Source organism: Ctenopharyngodon idella, chromosome 12 (assembly GCF_019924925.1).
Source record: "Ctenopharyngodon idella isolate HZGC_01 chromosome 12, HZGC01, whole genome shotgun sequence".
Taxonomy (NCBI): Eukaryota; Metazoa; Chordata; class Actinopteri; order Cypriniformes; family Xenocyprididae; genus Ctenopharyngodon; species Ctenopharyngodon idella.
Genome location: NC_067231.1, coordinates 16,276,721 through 16,297,936, shown reverse-complemented (window position 1 = coordinate 16,297,936; position 21,216 = coordinate 16,276,721). Strand labels below are relative to the sequence as shown.

The 21,216-nt window shown below is 36.8% G+C and overlaps 1 protein-coding gene across 2 annotated transcripts in view; it reads left to right on the top strand.

The window, feature by feature from the left end:
• The window catches only part of mpp7a (MAGUK p55 scaffold protein 7a), a 124,333-nt gene that overhangs the window by 10,548 nt on the left and 92,569 nt on the right, over window positions 1-21,216 (top strand). The window contains exon 2 of one of the 2 annotated variants that reach the window (XM_051914230.1): window positions 17,904-17,966. The exons of the other annotated variant lie outside the window; for it this stretch is intronic. The gene's annotated coding sequence lies outside the window, so the exon portion shown is untranslated. The remainder of the gene's footprint in view (window positions 1-17,903; window positions 17,967-21,216) is intronic. 2 annotated transcript variants of the gene reach the window in all.

Here is a 21,216-nt window from a genome sequence, read left to right as displayed (position 1 = left end):
CTATACCCACGGCACAAAAATGGTCTACTACATGTGACAAACAACAAATAATGTGTGATTTTTAACAGTATTTTTATTTATTGAAATTAATTTTAATTACATAGCACACTATTATATTTAATTACATACTAATATTATGCATTGTAAATTATGCAAAATTACAGCATTTAAATGGTTATCCTTTTCCTATGTTCTCCTTGCTATGTCATATAGTGTCTCTCTCAGTGAATGGGACATAGATTTTACAAGTAAAATTTATATAATGAATAATATACGGGTCAAATAATGTTCTTAGTCTTTTCTTCCTGTGGTGGAGACTACAATAATTTACTATGAATTAAATGGAAATCAAATTAAATACAATTTATTGTGTAACCAAAATACCAATAATGCCCAGAAGAAGAAGAAAAAAACTTAGCGTGTGACTTTTAATTATAAACAAGCCCAAAATACACCAGGACTCTTATTTTGAAATGTCTACAAAATTGCGGGCTGATCCTTCAGATTCTTACAACCGTCTAAAACATATTATATAAAGGCCATAAAGTAGACATTGTCATAATTCATGAACTTGAGTTCATTAGCAATCGTTTGGCATACCTCTGCGCTTTTCGTTGATTGAGAATCACTTTGAAGCAGTCTGAAGCGTTGTTGCGCGAGCCTGTAGAAGTGTAAAAAAACAATCGTAGATCATCCAGGTAACCACACACAGTATTAAGAATCAATGGTTCACAAACTTTTGAACGGGGTCATTTTAATAAATTCAGCTATTTTTTGTCTTGTGAATTATATGTAAACATCTTTTATGTAAAATATCTTAATCAGGACAGTACTAAATAAAAAATAACATGCATTTTGTATTATGTCTTTTATTTTGTTTCACATTTTCAATTTTTCACATTTTCACAGATTCTGCAAGGGGTTTACGAACTTTCAAGTGGCACTGTGTGTGTGTGTGTAATAAATAAATAAATAAATAAATAAATAAATAAATAAATAAATAATACAGGTGCTGGTCATATAATTAGAATATCATCAAAAAGTTGATTTATTTCACTAATTCCATTCAAAAAGTGAAACTTGTATATTATATTCATTACACACAGACTGATATATTTCAAATGTTTATTTCTTTTAATTTTGATGATTATAACTGACAACTAAGGAAAATCCCAAATTCAGTGTCTCAGAAAATTAGAATACTGTGAAAAGGTTCAATATTGAAGACACCTGGTGCCACACTCTAATCAGCTAATTATCTCAAAACACCTGCAAAGGCCTTTAAATGGTCTCTCAGTCTAGTTCTGTAGGCTCCACAATCATGGGGAAGACTGCTGACTTGACAGTTGTCCAAAAGACGACCATTGACACCTTGCACAAGGAGGGCAAGACACAAAAGGTCATTGCAAAAGAGGCTGGCTGTTCACAGAGCTCTGTGTCCAAGCACATTAATAGAGAGGCGAAGGGAAGGAAAAAATGTGGTAGAAAAAAGTGTACAAGCAATAGGGATAACCGCACCCTGGAGAGGATTGTGAAACAAAACCCATTCAAAAATGTGGGGGAGATTCACAAAGAGTGGACTGCAGCTGGAGTCAGTGCTTCAAGAACCACTACGCACAGACGTATGCAAGACATGGGTTTCAGCTGTCGCATTCCTTGTGTCAAGCCAACTTTTGAACAACAGACAGCGTCAGAAGCGTCTCGCCTGGGCTAAAGACAAAAAGGACTGGACTGCTGCTGAGTGGTCCAAAGTTATGTTCTCTGATGAAAGTAAATTTTGCATTTCCTTTGGAAATCAGGGTCCCAGAGTCTGGAGGAAGAGAGGAGAGGCACACAATCCACGTTGCTTGAGGTCCAGTGTAAAGTTTCCACAGTCAGTGATGGTTTGGGGTGCCATGTCATCTGCTGGTGTTGGTCCACTGTGTTTTCTGAGGTCCAAGGTCAACGCAGCCGTATACCAGGAAGTTTTAGAGCACTTCATGCTTCCTGCTGCTGACCAACTTTATGGAGATGCAGATTTCATTTTCCAGCAGGACTTGGCACCTGCACACAGTGCCAAAGCTACCAGTACCTGGTTTAAGGACCATGGTATCCCTGTTCTTAATTGGCCAGCAAACTCGCCTGACCTTAACCTCATAGAAAATCTATGGGGTATTGTGAAGAGGAAGATGCAACAATGCAGAAGAGCTGAAGGCCACTATCAGAGCAACCTGGGCTCTTATAACACCTGAGCAGTGCCACAGACTGATCGACTCCATGCCACGCCGCATTGCTGCAGTAATTCAGGCAAAAGGAGCCCCAACTAAGTATTGAGTGCTGTACATGCTCATACTTTTCATGTTCATACTTTTCAGTTGGCCAAGATTTCTAAAAATTCTTTCTTTGTATTGGTCTTAAGTAATATTCTAATTTTCTGAGACACTGAATTTGGGATTTTCCTTAGTTGTCAGTTATAATCATCAAAATTAAAAGAAATAAACATTTGAAATATATCAGTCTGTGTGTAATGAATGAATATAATATACAAGTTTCACTTTTTGAATGGAATTAGTGAAATAAATCAACTTTTTAATGATATTCTAATTATATGACCAGCACCTGTATATAAAATATAGGGTGTGCATTGACGTTACTTTTCCACAATTGTGGATATATGGGACTGCTGATATGAAGTCTTTTTTTTATTTTTTTTATATGTACAATAGGCAGAATAATTGCAACAAAAGAAGAAAAATAGTAAAAATAAGGTTAGAAAGCATGCTCGCCGTGTCATAATGCCAGTCTGTCATTTAAGCAAACCACAGCAACACATTATGGCAACGATGTCTCAGACAGTCTGATGGCAGATAAAAAATTATTTTACCATAAACGATATACAGCAATGATGCCTATCCTCTTATTTCAAGTCTATGAATGAACAAAAAAAGATTTTTGACACTTGTTGACTTGTCAAAGTTGCTATTATAATTCAAAATGCAGACTTTGTGTGATTGCACACATCATGGGACAAGATGGTAGGAAATACTGGACAAATGCCAACTGTCTGGTTATGCATTTGAATACAGTTTAGGATTTGAATGAGCCAAGTTGTTTATTTGCTGACTGAACTCTTCAGAGCAATTTGATGCTTTCAGGTCAGAATGTATGTCTAATAGTTTGCAGGTGTGAGTGTTTTATTTTAGCTTTTCTGTAACTATAAAAAACAGTAAGTTTTAGTATAAACTAAAGGCTTGAAATTAGTACTTTATTTCAGTTCTTTAGTTCTTTCTTCTGCAGAACACAAAAGAAGATATTTTGAAGAATGTCAGTATCCAAACAGTTGATGCCCCCCCCCCCCCCCCCCCCCCCCATATGGAAGTCAGTGGGGCCCATCAACTGTTAAAGGTGCTGTAAGTAGATCCCGAACTACGCTATTAGACATTGTTGATATTTGAAATCAACCCAAACAAACCCACCCCTCTCTTCATTGCTCCGCCTCCAAAACTCACACTCCAATCCTAACTACCCTGCTCCGAGTCGGTCTCGAACCCCGGCCCGATCGCTGCTGGCATGCGAGGCAAATGCACTAACAATGATGCTAAACACCGCATTCTCCAGCTATTCTCCAGAACTCTCACTATCTGGCCTCTGTTACACACACAATACAAGTGGATGTCTTTTTATCACAGCTGACACGCAACAAAATGCTTCACAAAAAAAAAAAGCGCAGTTGATGAACGAACGACAAGGAAGCACAAAAAATGAACATACAGTACACAAGAGTAAATACAAAGTGTTCGTTGTAAGTCGCAAACAGCACAGCAGCTCCAGACAATCAAAACCCAGTGTACTCACATGAATAACGGGATCAAAGCAGCCACATGATCTTATTCCTAAATGACAGTGATTTGGCTGTCTTTTAAGCCTTTGGCAAGTGCGATCACAGTGACACATTTAAATCTGTGTTGGCACTGCCGCTAACCCATAGAGAGCATTTGTCATATACAGGTATAAAACGGCTTCACAAATAGTCTTTTCAACCACACAGTATCATTATTTTTGTTACAATAATTTAAATTATCACAGGAGTTCTGGGATAGAAGTTTGTGGTGCGGATATAAACACTGATGTCTACTTTAACAAACAAAATAGAGTAAATCACCTTTTGAAAGTAACTCAAAGCTTTAAATAAAGATTGTATCAAATGTATCTGTTACACCAGTAGGTGGCGACAAGTGACTGTAATTGAATCATTCGTTCAAGAGATTTGTTCAAAAACGTTGATTCATCCAGTAATCAAGTCTTTGAGCGAGTCATTGAATCATTCATTCAAACAGATAAAAAAAAAAAAGGTACTCAAATTAGTGTTTTTTTTTTTTTTTTTTTTTTTTTTTTTTTAAATGGACTGCAGACTGTTTGCACACTTTGTCAGAAACTCTAGTAAATTGCATGTTATTTTGTTTAGTTGTCTATTTAGAATTGTGGGATAATTGTGATCTCTATGTTAAACATTTTTATTTGACGCACTCGCCATTGTACTATTCTTTGAAACAAAAGGGGTGACTTGGAGTAATTTTGCTCTAAACCATTAGGAATCAGCGGTGAGAAGTAAGGTACACACGTGACGATGTTTGTTTTAGTACACTTTACCAAAACCACACTACAAAAGAATCGTGTAAAACCCAGTAATCTTGAGATTATAACTTGTGACATTAGAACAAAATATGTAAATATAAGAACATGTATACAACTAAATTAAACAACAATCTCTTAAATATTTTCTAATTTCACTAAAAATTTCCATTTAATTTTGTGAACTTTTTATTAAACATGGACCTTTATTTTCATTAAAAGGGATTATTTCTGCTCATTTTGTAAATGTAAGCAATTAATTTAGACAAGCGCAAACTGGGTGCAGGTACAGATGTACATGCATGCTCGGCCAGATTTACCGCAAAGTTGTGCATCTTCGGAAGCTGAGCCACATGGAAAGTTGCAAAAAATGCAGTGAAATGGGGTCGCGGGCACTCAGTGCACACTTCCGCCAACAGCGCACTGATGTGAAGCAAACCTGCGAATGCGTCGAGTATAAATCAGCCTTAAGGCAGGCATACACTGTATTTTATAGACTTTCAGTGGGCAGTCCTTAAACATGTTGACCTTGCACATAGCCTCAGAAGTGACCATTTAACCCCCTGGAATCTGCGGTATCGCCGGCGATACAACCTTTGTTTTTTTTGTTTTTTTCTTATCAGACTCAAAATACTCCATCAATTTTGCACATATAATTAAGTGTTATAGCTCCATTTTAATCTGTGAAAATATCTTTTTATTTGTGTACACTCAGAGTAAAAACAAAATGTTGTGCTTTTTGCAAAATAAAGAAAACTAACATGATGTGTGATCTGTCGCCTCCCTCTGAACGAAGTCCAATCTGATAGTCCTCAGAAAATGAACTGTAACTTAGTGAATACTAATCACAAAAAAAATGAGACTTATGTCTAAAGAAACGTTGAAATGTCAGGTTTTAAATCAAAGTCAAATCGAAAACAAATATTCTCTTTATGTAATCTGTATGAAAAGAGAAGGTTGTCAGACGCTTGCGAGTCAGCTCATCCGCTAATGCGGCCACACCCACGGAGCTCAAGCGCTATTCAGACGCAAATTCTGAGGCAATACATGTATACATCGTCGCAATCGTGTATTTATTATCTTCAAAAGTGTCTATCTGCATGTTATAGCCATGGTTATAGCAATCTCTGGAAGCCTCTGTTAGTTCCTGGAATGTCACATGGTATGCTTGTTCTTCATCACGAGTCATCTGTGGACTAAATGTGCACAGAGCGCCCTCCGGCTGTATGAATTGTATGTTATAATTGACAACACAGTATCCAGCACTCATAGTGATGACAATAAATATTGAATAAATATTTATAGAAAATTGACATAAACATATAAGAATCCATCAATATTTCTCCAAATGTGCATGCTTTTAAGCTAAAAGCCCTGATGGATGTTGTTTTGTCAAGTGTTTGCATGACGAACATACAGGAGTTTTTTTTCCTCAATGAATGTGGTTGACACTCATATTTCAAAGAAAAGGTAACGACTCCGTTTTTCATATTCATAACTCCTGATGCATAATAAATGGTGAGGAACGCAGCACAGTTTTACGTGTTCAAAACAATCATACTAAAGTACATTTGAACGTACCTACAGCATTTGAAAAAAGGCTGACTTACTATTTATGTATAACACATACTATATTACACTGCCATAGACTTGTTCACCAGACTTTTTAAACATTGTCAGGAAATGCCACACTGAATCTAAAGCATCTAAAGACAATACAGGAAATTACCCCCGCCTGTGAAGATAATAGTACCCAAATGGTATAAACAGCCCCTAGTCACAAGAACTAATATGTCAACATTCACACAGTTTGTCTTTCAGTAGGAAGATCAGTGACTGGCAGAACCCCTTTACTGGAAACTTTTATAATCGGTAAACTGATGGTATCAGTTTTTACCTTGAACAGCCAATACATTGTAGTTCACCTTAGTTTTTCATGTCAGAACGTAGGATCAGCAGATTTTAAACAGATTCTTAAATTTGTAATCCCACACCCCCTTATATGATTGCTGGCATGTTTTGGGTATTGCTGATGTAAGCATGGGAAGAGCATTCAGCTGCTTATCACTTCCTGGTAAGCACCTTACTAACTAATCCCACTAATTCCACTCCTGCTCTTAGAGATCACAGAGCTGATTGGATCAGTCTGGACAGACTTGGATTAGTCTTTGGCAGGTATTTAAGTTTCTTTTTGTGACTCTTCCAGGATAATTCCAGATCATAAATGATCCATTGTTCTGAGTGACTGAGTGTGATTTAAAGCATTACAAACTGCCCAGACATGATCTTTTATTTTGAAAACTGTTCTTGATTTTCATATCATGGTAAACTTTACAGTTCACATACCGGCTGTGTTGAGGGTTGTAATTCTTTGGTTTATGACCTAATGAGATAATAATATAAACAGTGACTTAGATTTTCACTTCAGATGGAATGTTGGCAATCTTAAATTAGATTCTAATTTAACTGTTTTAGTGAAATGAATCTTTCAGCTGATTGTGTAACCAGGTAACCCTGGTTTGTGGAGGTCAAGGGAAAGACCTGGCAGGGTTTCCCCAGTTGGAAATCCGTTCACAGGGTTTAATCTCCTCAGGCCCTTCATGGAGCATGACAGTCATTAATACATGCATTCACACAAACACAGGAAATCTATCTCTGTTGGTGCCTCATGGATACTGAGGTAATTTCAGGACACTCTACCACTCAAGTCTCAGGTAACAGCATAGGCAACAACAGGCATGATTTGTAAGCATTACAGGAAGATTGCACATTTGCGTATCAACTTACACTGAGACTTTAAAAATTTCCAGCAACACAATTTGCTGCAGAGAAAAAAAAAAAAAAAAAAAAATCAACAAAATGTTTAGTTGCTTGCCATGGTCACTGCTGGTTAGGACAAAAATGTAGTAATATGCTGTAATTTTGGGTAATTAAGGTAATTAATTTAAGTGCTTTTACTTTGCCTTTGTTTATGGGCTGAATTAGGTGTTCTGGCAACAGTGGGTTCTCCTTTTGCTGTTTGAGCTTTAACTGACTCATCTGTTTTGGTCATCTAATGCAGTAGTTTCTAACATTGGTAATCCACAAACACTAGTCTTATAACGGTTATAGTTTTTGTGGTTGTGTAAATGGAAGGATTTATTTGTATTTAGGTATATATAATAATATTTCAGGATCATAGAAAAAAGGATATTTAGTTGTGGATGTGGACTCTTGTTTTCTTTTCTTGTTTATATAATCTTTAGGACTGGCAACTGATACATTGAATAGCATATTTCTGAATCTAGAAAATAAATCTATGAATTTCCTTTGCATGTCACGTGTTCTTTGCAGACCAGATTCCTTTTATTGAAATCATGTATCATTTATTTACAAAGTTTGTGCCACATATTGTGTATTTCAGCGGCCTATAATAGATCTTAAAGGATTAGTTCACTTTCAAAGGTGTATCACTTTCAGGTGTATATGACTTTCTTCTTTCTGATGAACACAATTGTAGAAATATTAATAAATATCCTGACGCATCTGAGCTTTATAATGGCAGTATGCGTTACCAAACGAGTCTGAGATGAAGAAATTGTCTCCATCCACATCCACCATCAAAAACATACTCCACATGGCTCCGGAGGGTTAATAAAGTCCTTCTGAAGCGAAGCGATGCATTTGTGTAGGGAAAAAAAAAAAAATCTATTTAACAAGTTCGGAAGTAAAATATCTAGCTTCCACCTGACCACCTTCCATATTCTTCAAAAAGCTTACGCTGTACGTACTACGCTTTCCCGATTCAACTTACGAAACTGATGCGTTTTTTTTTTTTTTTTTTTTTCTTTCCGTAATTTGAATACGGAAGGCAGTATACGATTATGTTCATCAGAAAGAAGAAAGTCATATACACCTATGGCTTGAGGATGAGCAAAGCTAGGGGTAATTTTCATTTGAAAGTGAACTAATCCTTTAAATGGCTGTTTGCTGCTGCTGCTGTTATATGAGCAACTTCAATACCCACAGAGTAAATTGTATTTTAATATTACACTAGTTTTTCCCCAGAGTCTGTTTTAGTGATTGCATGCTCTGATCTTCTGATCTTGCATAATTTGCTTCTATGTTGGGAAAGCTTAAACACAAAAGTTTCCTCTGTTAGTACCTCAGCTGTTGACAACAGTGATGCCTACTGAAGTTGTAGTATAGAGGTTTGTCTCTCAGGACAGTTAATTCAAAGGTTCCTTGCTAGTGGATTTTGATCAGATTTCTTTATTCCAAGCATAATTGGTGCTGTTTTATTGTGATTCAACCCAGATGAGAGTTTCAAAGCATCAACCATTGATGTCAAATGAGTTGTGAGTAAACTGTGATTCTAATTTCACAGAGTGATCTCTTAGCTTTGCTTTCCATTGAGGTGTGAAGTCTGGACTCCATGGGGCACGTTGAGCTTTGAATATCTCTTTACACTACAACAGGATTAGTGTTCCCCTCACTCTCTTTGCTTGTTTTGTCACACCTTGCCGTATTCTTCTGTTAGCCCTGTTAAAGGATGTTTTCACGCTGGGTTCAATTGTTTGGTCTAAAGCGGAGTTTGATTTAACCCACTCTGCTTTTGCTGGTTTCTTTTCACATTATACCTTTGAGTTTAATGTAAGTTCGTATCGACAACATGAATGCCACTATGAATACTAGAGACAACTGTTCAATGCTGTAACAAGGATATGACTCAAAACTAGAAGATCACAGCTTTGTTTCATTCATGTTTTTGCTGCTTTGAATTTGCCACAAACTTGACATGCACAGAACAGCACTTGCTTTGTCTTAAGGCAGTTTATTTAGAAACTAGAGGAGAGAGAAATGCATTATACTATGATGAGTGTGACCATCACAGGGAGCATGCAAAGATGCAAATTATAGATAATCTGTAGTGGTTTCTATGATTTAAGACAGATTGCGTTCATACCAACTGAACACTGTTAAGTTCACATGAACCATATTCTCAGATCTCTGACTGTACCAAAAAGCTCTAAAGGCTGTGACGCACCAAGTCAATGTCAAAGAACTAGCGGCGATGAAAGCCGTTTGTGTTGTTGCCTCGCATTGGCTGCATCTGGGCCGAAAAGCTGCACAATATTAAAGAAAAATGTGATGTGCGATAACTCGTTAAATAATGCAATATTCAATGTGATAAGATAATGCTTGAAGTTTGTAAAATTAATTTAAATTACATCTAAATATATTTAAAAACCAAAAATACGTTTCATTCTTTTTGTGAGAAGAAAGCATCCCTACGATTTCTGAAAGTGAACAGCAGTGTTTTACTAGCATAACATACATAAGGGTAATTTTAACGTCAGTGTAAACCAGGGGGGGCTTAGTGTTTCAGGTAGGCCTACATTAGGTTTATTTAACAGAAATTGAAAAATCTAAAATAAAACACTGCTTACTAGTGCTTAGTCTTCTCTGAATAAATTAAATATATACTGATTCTTATTAAAGCTACAAGAGTTGTTTGATTAACATTAAGCACACAGACAGAAGCAGGTTTCTTCTGTCACTATAAGAGCTGCACGGATCCAATACATTGTTATATGTGCGCTTTCTTTCTCTGTTTAGTCCACTTAAGACATAACTGACCGTGTTTATGTGAATACCGAGACAGGCATTTTGACAATTTTGTATGTATTTGGCCATATAAGCTGCTGAAGACAACTGAATTTGGGATCACACGCTGTCCAAGAGACTGCTTTCTGTGCGCACGAGTACTTTGCTTGTTGAATTTAATAATAAGCATGTCACACGTATGTACAGTCATTTGTCTAGTGTACTTTTGTGTACATTAGTGTACATTTGCTATATTTCGATAATTTAAAAATTGTGCAGCCCTAGCTAGAACACATTGCAAAGACTACAGCCAAAAGCCACATAGCATGTGCGTTTCTTCAGCGCTTGGTTGTAAAGTAATGTCTATCACCAGGTATTAGTAGCCTATATTTGTCATTCAAAAAGGGAAACTGAAACTAGGACTGCAGATATATAAACCTAAAATAATTCGTGATTAATATTGAGTTGAAAATAAATCATGCTGATCATGCTTTCTTAGCATTTTGAATATCAATAATCATGCTTATCACTTTCTTTATTCCGGGCGGCTCATGTATATTCGCATTATTGGAATGCTCTGGTAAAATGTAAAATAGAACAGCCTACAGCATTCGCTCCTTTGTTTGGTTTCATCTCTTTCGCATATATTCTCATACACTGACTCGTTCTCTAAACTGAACAGCCAATCAGTGATCTCTCTCACGACGGTCCTGATACAGATTCAACATGCTGAATCTCCCGCCGACGTGAGCCAGACTAGAGCCGACGTGTGGAACACACCGCAAAAACTAGCCCGACTTTGGCTGACCATCAGCTTGGTGTGTCACGGCTTTAAGAAGATACCATTTTTATATAAGTTGTTTGAGTGGGATATGTATATTTCCTGTGATTTATGGAGTGTGTTGAAGTGGTCTGGAGGTTTATTGGCACCAAACCACACATGCACATGTCGAGAAGAAAGGCATGAGTGATGGTGGTGTAATGATAGCATGGGTGTAAGGAAGGCCAGGCCCTCTGATCAGGGGACAAGGATAAATTGCTAGAAGACAATGCTATACTTGTAAGAGCCTAAAACAGATCAAAATCGATAAAGAGGAAAGAATGTGGAAGTGATGATAGGAGAGGATGGTGAGGGAGGCAAACTAAGTGAAGCTGAAGAGCTCTGATTGTGTTACACTTCCACTCAGATTTGGGTGAGTAGTTCTCATTCAGAAAAAGACACAGCGGCCTTAAACTCCCTGCAGCCAGTGCTCGCTTTGTTTAAACCTCTCTGAAACAAAGGAGTCCATTATAGAGAAGAGGGGCACACATCTATCGCTCCCTTTCTGTCTTTCTCATAGTTTTCTCACAGTGAGGCTCTCAATCAGTCACCTCATAAGACTACTACTGTAGGCCGCTGTGCCGGTTTATGTCATCAGTGAGGTTGTGTAGCGACTGTTCATGACCTCATTTATGCGTTCTGAACTATTGTGGGCTTTTCCCATGGCACATGAGTGCTGAGTTCCAATTTAAGCTCTCAGAGGGTCTGAAACTAAATTGCATCTCTCTTTCTCTGTAGACCAGTGTTCTGTTGAGATCAACTACATTGTTAGATATTTCTGTAATTTGTACAGTTATTTACTGTATATCACCCAGTATAATACTGCAAATTCTCTTTAAAGTAAATAACTGTTATTCCCTTTGCATCATGGGAATTTTCTGTGATGTCAAACACATTTTTAAAAATTGCTGTATTTGCTGTAACAGCCTCTTTGGTGCCATTCCATGTTTTGTTTTTTTACATTTGGATTGACAGGATTGCTGCATGTTGCACTTAACTGTGTTTTTCTTTACAAAGTGACTCATATTTTAAACAATTCAAAACCATCATGGTGAACAATGCGCATCTGAAGTGTCTCAGCTGAAGGAAATAATCCATTATTTATCGCCTTTATGAACATATATTATGGCGGATACCGATATGGTGGCCAATATATCATGCATTCCTAATGTAGGTGACTAGACATCTAGTCATCAGACATCTTGTCTGATCTTGCCTAATTATTTGGAAACATTATGTTGTTGTTTCTGTATTGGATGTTGAGTGGTATCTCTTACAAACAGACACACACACACTTGAAACCAGACTCTAGTTTTGGCGTTTCTATAAACAGCTATTGGCTTTAGATCAAATGTGCTAATGTTTGCTCCATATGAAGTGCTGCTGAACTGCTGAAAAGGCCAATTCAAGAACTCAAACTGCTGTTTCCTAAAAAGGTTGAGATTTATGTGTAATGGCTTTGGCCCAATCACCTATTAATGAAATGTCGTACACCTATCCAGTGGCGAGTTATGGTAGAAAAGTCCAAATTATTAAAAATTATAATAATAGTTCTTCATAGACTCTTTGGATGTAAATAAACAACCTTTTAGTGCAAACACAATATCTGCCCAAACCAGGTACTGGGATTAGACTTAAAGTATTGGTCAATATTTGCTTTAGAGTCAGTATGACAAGTAACAAAAGAATTAACATTTTTTGCTTTTGCTCTGAGTATTAGTTAGGGCTGGGCGGTATATCGAGTTTGTACGATATACCAATATATTTTTAATATACGATACGGAGTGAGGCGATACCGTTTATATCAATATACAGTAGTTTTATACGAGCGCATCTGGAAAAACAGTGGTGGACGTCACAGAGTGCTGCTGTGGGGGAAATGCATAATACAATTTGACTTAAACATGAGACATGCTTAATATTAAGGGCTTTAAAAATAACTCGTAAGATTAAGATATCGTTAACACGTAGGCTTATCGTTTAAAGCAGCTTGCCCGTCAGATACTCTGACAGATTCATGTGCTGACAGATGCTATTTCATGCATTCTGACTTATTTACACTGTTAAAGAGTTGGATTCTCATGCTAAACATGGCCAAAGTTTCAAAAAACGAGTTGGACATATAACGGAGCATTTCTGTGCCAAAAATACTCTTCAGATTGCTCACAAACTTGGGACATTTTTTTCAGAAAATGGCCTTTTATTATATAATAAAGGGTGGAATTCCTTGTATGGGCACTTCTCCCAGAAGAGCGCACGCGCAGACATCGGCCAGAGTGAGAGAGCAAGAGCGCGCCCATCAGTGTGCTTCTTTCGGCTTTACAGAAGTAAAACTGCTTCAAATGTCTGTTTTGTTGGCAATAGGTGCCTAAGTGCATATAATGTAAACAACATGAACATAATGAATTCATAAATTCATTATTCATCATTCACTATACGCTATATTCATTATAGTGATTCAAAAGTTATCCATGGATAATGCGATGTTGTATTGTGTGTGTTTAAATACATTTGTTTAGCTGACCATTGATAGCTTGCAGGCGATCGCTACGCAAAAGCTGCACATGCTCGTGACAGCTCGTGAGTCTTTAGCTCTGCTCACACGGCACGCCTCCAGGCGCTCGGCTGTTTTCGGAAAGACTCGGTACAACGTATGCATCTATTATAAATATGATAAAAGTAAAGATAACTAACGATGATAAAACTCCATATCTCTTTGGAGATATGAAGGATGCACTACTACTCTATAGGTACTGTGTGTGATCTCCCCCCCCCCCTTTTAAACAAGTCTTTGAATATGAAACATTTCACGAACCTTGCAGACTTTTGTCGAATACAAATGTACACTTCCACAGCTGAAGACTGCAAGAACATGTGTTACTTGGTGCGTAACAGTAACATTCATTCTGTTGACCACTAGCAGGGTTGCTAGATTTGTGCAACAAAAGTAGCCCAAAAATAGCCCAATGTGATTTTTCTCTGTTGGGCGGCTGAATTCTCCACTGAATTTGTATGTCTGGCGGTTGTTTTGTGGGTATTGGAGTGCTGAAATTGTACATGCAGTATGGGGGGGGGGAAACCCACGGGAAAAAAATAAATAAAAATGAACCCGCCGGAACAACTTAAAAGTAGCCCAATTTCGTGGGAAACCCGCAGACTTGGCAGCACTGACCACTAGTCAGGTGGTTTTTTGTAGCAAGTGAGTGAATGTACCTGAAGATCATTCTTACCTGTTCACACTTTCTGCTTTAATTTTTCTTTATCATTATTAAGTGTCCTCCTGCTGTTGACAGATGTTTTTTTTCATAATGCTATTTGTTGTTGTTTGTAACTTTAAGATAATTTAAAGAGAGACACTTAACTTTGGGTTAAGTATATTAATTTGTGTGTACATTTTGTAATTATAATGCAGTTCATTTTTCTGTTCATTATCCTGAGAAAGTGCGATGGCCTGAAAAGTGGATGTTCTGTTCTGTTGAATAAAATAGTTAGACGGTCAATAAATAATCAACATTCTCTCCTGCTATCTGCTCCTAACAATGTGCCCGTTCATAGCTGTGAAAGTTTACTGTAACCTCTCTCACAAACACAGGCTACAAATGTGTGCAAAACTTTAAATGGGATTGAATTGTGAAAGAGTAAATGTTTTCCTTCCTTTATAGATTTATAGTATGTCCTTTTCTCTTCTCTCTTTTTTAGGACCATAGTAACCATAGAAAGACTGTAAATTTACAGAAGTTTAGTGTCTTTAGATGGGTCCTGTTAAAATCGGCTCTGACAGTGGCATTGAAAAGAGCAGTGCTTGTTTTTTTTTTAATGAGAGCCTGCTTCTGGCTAGATGTTTGTCTGTAGGCAGAGAGAGACTATGTGGTACTCTAGAAAAAGGAGGCCAGTGCTGGTAGAGTTAAATAACCATTTGAATTTCTGTGGTCTGTGTAATGCAGTGTCTTGGTGCCTTTTTGTGTCTGCCTTGATGTGCCATCTACAGTATTTTTCTGAAAGGGATGACTTTAGGAGCATGGCATGTGTTTTTTTTTTTTTTTTTTTTTATAAATAAACACAAACACATTTTTTTAGCATTCATTTGTTACATATTTAATGTTTTTTTTTTTTTTTTTTTTTCTTCTCTATTACAATATTTGATTCACTGTGATTGAGTTTACATCTTTATTTTATGTGCTTTTTAGTATTTGTATGTGGTTTTATTATGTGGTTAATTTTATTTAGATTTAAAGTAAGATTATTTTAATATTAATAATAATTTAGTAGTTTAAATACTTTAAGTGATCCTATGGACACCTTGGGAGTTTGCTAAGGAATCACTGAATCTAGACAGTTTATTAACCTAGGAGCTGAAGGAAACTATTTGTTCACAGATGAAAATGTATCAAGATTCATTTTAAAAGGAAGTGAAATAAGAAGTTATGTAGAGGCAAGTTTGTGGTGTTGAACTTGAATCTAAAAATATGACTGCTGTGTTCATTTAATTTATCTCATGAACCGTCTCAATGATCAGTCAGAGGGTCTTGCATTCGTCCCGATAACGCGCTCTACACGGCCTGCTGCTATTGTTTGTTTTCATGCTAAGAGGCTTAGCATGTGGATTTGCCTGATGACTCTTGTGTGATAATGGGTATTGACTGTTGAGCTCAGTATTAACATGAGGTTAAAGAGAGAATCCCTGCAATCATCTTTCATTTACAAATTACATGGCATCTATTCTACACTCTCTCTCTGAATTGTAAATAAGTATGAGTGTTACACAGTTGACTACAGGAAAGAGTAGCAGCAGGACAGTGTAAGAACAGTTTTATGTCTTTAGGGAATAGTGAGCATCATATATAACAACCAATATTAATAAAAGGGTTCAAAAGTTGTGTGGCAGCACTACAGTACTCACACAACAGCTGTAGAAATCCACTAATTCCATCCGTCCTGCTACTCCCCTGTGTTTTATCCACACATGTCACAGCCATCTGTGAGTCTGCCGTCAAAATGATGTCCTGCCTTATGTCCCACATGTAAGTAGCATGCCAGTGTCTAACTGCTGCAACCCTGATTCAATTTTAGAGTTTTGAAAAACCTTTTATGCTATGAAAATAGCCAAGGAAGCTGGCACCACCACCTAAAAAGTAAACCTTATTTACTTGAGAAACACTAGAGTTTATTTACACAAGTTATGAACCATGGTCGACTATTCATTCAGCAACCAACTAGTCCATTAGTGAGGTTGACGTCCTTATCTTTTTTTTTTTTTTTTTAATTTTTTTTTTTTTAATTTTTTGTAGTTTTGATATTTTAGCATGCGGACAATGCACTTTCACCACTTTAAAAATTTGCATCCACAAAATAAGCCGTTTAAGCCATTACAGCCAAACACATTCAGACAAGATAGAATATGCAACCATTCAAATGTTTGGGGTCAGTAAGATATTTTTTTTTATAAAAGAAATTAATACTTTTATTCAGCATGGATGCATAAATTGATTAAAAAGTGAGAGTAAAGACTTACATTGTTACAAAAATCTATTTCAAATAAATGCTTTATTTGGTTTACACTTTATTTTAAGGTGTCCATGTTACAGTGCTGTCCATGTACGCAGTAATATTAATTAACGACATGTACTTACTATAGGGTCAAGGTTAGACTTAGGGGTTTGGTTTAGGAGTAGTTGCATGTAATTATGCATAATTTACTGTTATTACTTTCACTGTATTGTAGCGTCTTAAAAAAAACAACAAAAACAAACAAATGTCTTTAATCAGCAATATATTTTTGTAACTTGACTTACAAAAAGGTGACATTTAGGTGGAAAGCATTACACAGCAGCATGCTTGTGGTGATAATCAGATGAAGCAGCGTGGAGTGTTTTAAAAATCAGCCAAAGTAGCTGATTCCCTCAAGTCATATGCACTCAATCATGTGGGTCACTGCTTCAATTTCATTGTTATTCTAACTCTCTCCAACGCTGATGGGTGCTTCTCATGTGGTGTAAGTTCTCGTGTGTCTGTGCCGATCCACAGATGAATGAATACAGAAAGCACTGATGTGTGGTGGGGTGGCAGAGTGCCTCTGGAAGCTGTCCTCCAAAAAGAGCCCTAAATAAATCATTCATCTCCTAATGACTCCACACAGCCTCTGAGGGCCCATAGAGACGGTCACACACAATACTTACCCGAACTCTCACTGAAGGAATGGGGTTTTGTTCTCACACAAACGCCCCCAATCATCACGTTAATGACTCTTACAATGCTCCAAACCTGAAATGCACCTTTGATGGTACACACACACACCCCTCTCATGTGCACAAAAAGGCTCAGTTGAAATGAACTTTGAGCTAGCAGAAACTATTGGACCGTTTCTTCATGTGGACTTTGCATAACCTTCAGTATGTTTGTTTATAGAATAACTTTAGTGTGTTGTGGTTTGAATACAAGACATTCATTAATACATGCTCTCTACAATGAGGTTATGACCTTTTGTATGGCATTTTAAAGTTTTGTGTTGAATAATGAACCCATGCTAACTTCTCTTCAACTATCCTCTACACTTTTGAGTAGATTATTAGTAAATGTTTTAAGCTATATCTCCACCTAGTGGTTACAACATGCAAACGTATGCAAACTACAGGGCTCAAGCATTAAGCATTATTTTGCAGCTTTGGTTCTAATAATAATAAAATGTTTGTAGTTTTTTTACTTGCCTTGCCAATATTTTCACTGGCACCACAACAAAAAAAAATGTATCTCTAGAAATAATTAAAAAATAAAGTAAAAATAAATGTTTTCTTTGCATAAAAATGTGTTGCAGTTTATTATAGCATTCTATGGTGAAATAAAAAATCCTCTGTCCCTAATTTTTCATGTCTCTTTGCCTCTCTTTTAGTACTATCAGATTGTGTTACGACTGAGAGAACTCTTGGAGGAACTCGCTCTTCTTGTTGCTCAGGTATGTGGGTGTCTATGCGTGGGAAAATGTGTGTTGTCAGTAGGAAGGTGTTTGGTTGTGAGCTGATAAGTGTGACATGTAAAAGCTGCATTAATGAGTGAAAGCATATTTACACAAATTAAAACTGATGTGTTAGTTTTGATGTTAAAACACTTTTCCCTAACCTACCTAGCCTATTGTTAAAAGAAAGCTACTTTAATGAAATATTCAAATAGATGTATGTCAATATAAACAACTACTTTTAAATAGCCATCAATGGAGAAATGTGTAGTTACCATCTACCAGCAGGGGCTTTTGGGGCTATGCTAGCCAGACAAATCTTGACTACATGCTTATGAATCCCTTGCAGAAGACTAATGAAAAATACGTCTTTTTCACACTGTTAAAATCTGCAAAAAAAACACTGGTTTTACATCCACATTTTGATTTGTGTCAGTAGAGAACTTTTTGCCCTCATAACTGTGTGAGATCTTCCAGCAGAGGATAACTGCCAAAGCTAACCAGCCAATCACTGGCTCCTTGGGGCCGACACAGCAACAGATAAGCTCATAGCCAACCAAGTGACTTCATTTTATTATAGTTTTAGCAGACACGGACTCATAGTCAGTCTGCCTTATGATTTGTTACTGGCACGTGGCAATTTGTGTTCCAATGTTTCATTGTATGAAGTCAGGGGAGCGTTTTGTAGTTTTCCATATAAACCGGAATTTGCGCTTTATGGATAAAGTTCTTCCAGGACGTCTTGACCTTGCTGTATGTGAGCATAGACAAACAGTGAGAAAGGTTTACTTAGAATGTGTGAAAAGCTAAACATTCTGTGTGACTACCAGACAAGATGCATCCTTTTATAGGTGTACATATCAAAGTCCCCTAAATATACATTCCACAAAATGTAGCAGAAGAGCAATTAGTCATATATAGTCTATTCAGATGACAATTCAGCAGTTAAAAATGCAACCAATGAGTCAGCATAGCTGAATTTAGCCCTTACCTGCTCTTATTACAGTACAGATGGTGTACAAGTCGCGGGTAGCCCTTTGTCATAATTCACATTCTAATACACCAGCTTTAGAGCTTTAGAGGCTCATTCAATCCTACGTACATGCTGTAATGCTCATGATTTACTAATCTACGAGACTCTTAATGCACCTGCAGATGATTCAACGATCTCCTGTTGCCCTTGATTCACTGATTCACCCATCATCACCATGAAGCAGTGATGCTAAATTATATTTGAGACCATATTGATTTCTTCTAATAATCAGTCCAATTGTTTTTAATGCATAATGTCCTGATGTTTCTCTTGTGGTCTGTGCCGAGAATGGATCAAAACTGTACAGCTGCATGCCAGTAATATAAGTAGCTTGAAGGCAAAATGGCAATTTTTCTTTTGCCATATGTGTAAAACACATGGATATACTGGGTTCGGGACAAGTTAAACTCAGCTGACAACATTTTTGAGGATGTGTAGCATTTATGTAACTATTGGCTCTACTTCTATGAGACTTGTATACTTCTATTTTTACAAGTGCAACGGTACATTTGAGCACAATTAAGGAGCCTTTTAACGTTTTAAAACACAAAAACAACAGAAACAGTGTGGGCGGATACAAAAATAGTGCACACATTTTTTCATTAGTTTGTAAGTGAATATCCACTTCATCTGTTTGTTCTCTGTGTTCTTAAGTGTCTTGATACTGTCTGTTTTATTGCCTAAGAAACTGCTTCAGATGATTAATCGAGAAAGCAGGCTGACTCAAAAGAATGATTTTACAAATGGTTGCCATCACTGGTTCAGCCAACAGAAAAAGCAGAGAGCTCATGGTACGCCCAGTTGTACTGTTGCAAGCTCCACTGACCCGGAAGTGAATGGGGGGGGGGGGCAATCTATTAAAATACTTGCTGTTTCAATAGGACAGCCACAAGACATAAACAATATGCATATTAACATGATTTTAGTGTGGGGAGAAAAAAAAAAAAAAAAAACATTACTAGCCTTTTCTGTGTAAAGATGTAGCCAATTTTATAACTGTATTCAAATACAGAGGTTTTAATGGAAGAATTAATATGTGCTTTTATGAAATGACAATCTTTAAAATATTCCAAAAAATTGGTCCCATTTACTTCTTGAAGTAATCAAAAATGTCACAAATGCTGAATACTATAGGTTAACTTGTATTTATCCTGGAATATTCCTTTTAATATAAAAAATATAATGCATCCTAATTCATACCAAGTTTGCTTGGTGGGTTTGGTTCCTCCTGCATCTTTCCATGGTAAGACTAAGGCTGCATTCGAAATCACATTCTCTCTTGAGTAGGTACTAGTTGCGTAACGATGTAATCGATACAACCGTTATTTGAAGTGCCAAGTTAGTTTTAAAAAGTGCTTTGCTCTGTTTTGATCGAGACTTCCATGTTTATACCCAAAATATAAACTTTCATCTCAGTACTTCTGTGTTAATTTGGATATTTGTAACCGAAATAATACTGTGTGGTTCACTTGCTTTCTCTGGCTCTGAAACAGACACAGGAAAATCAATGTCATTTTGTCACATGATCGTCACAAGATCGATGTCACAAGATCGTGTGGATGTTTGAATAGAGATCGCAATTTTTTTTTTTTTACGATGAATCGTGCAGCTCTAGTAAGTACTTATTTTGTAATAAGTAATTACTTCACTACCGCTAAAAAAGTATGATCTATGTAATGTAATCCTGACATACTACATTCGCCATGTTGTCATTATGTGACCTACCAGCATCAGTTGCGTTGCTTTACTGCCATTCACAAATCCTCTCCTGTGGCCTCATGGGATAGTAAAGTGTCCATCGTATGCACACTTCAGAATCTCGCTGGAAGTAGTAGGTCATCCGGGTACTTTTTGCCTACTCTTTTATGTGTACTTTGAATTCGGACATACTACTGTTGTGACTTTGTTTTTGTTTTTTTTGTTTGTTTTTTTAAACTTACCATGTAGTAGGGAAGTATGCAATTTCAGATGCAGCCTAAGATATATAGTTCCTGTTGTTCTCCTTCCCCTCACGCTCACCTTTCCCTTGACTTGTGCATAAGTGCAAAAGTGTGTTTGTGGTTTGCTCATTCTTCCAGAAGCAGACCAACACTAATATTAGTCCAAATGTTTTATTGACTGGAAGACTAAATTTCTCACTGTATGAAGTTTACAGACACATAAACACGCTTGCGCACATTGGAATAGTGCGTGTTGCGTGTGCTCTTAAAACAGCAT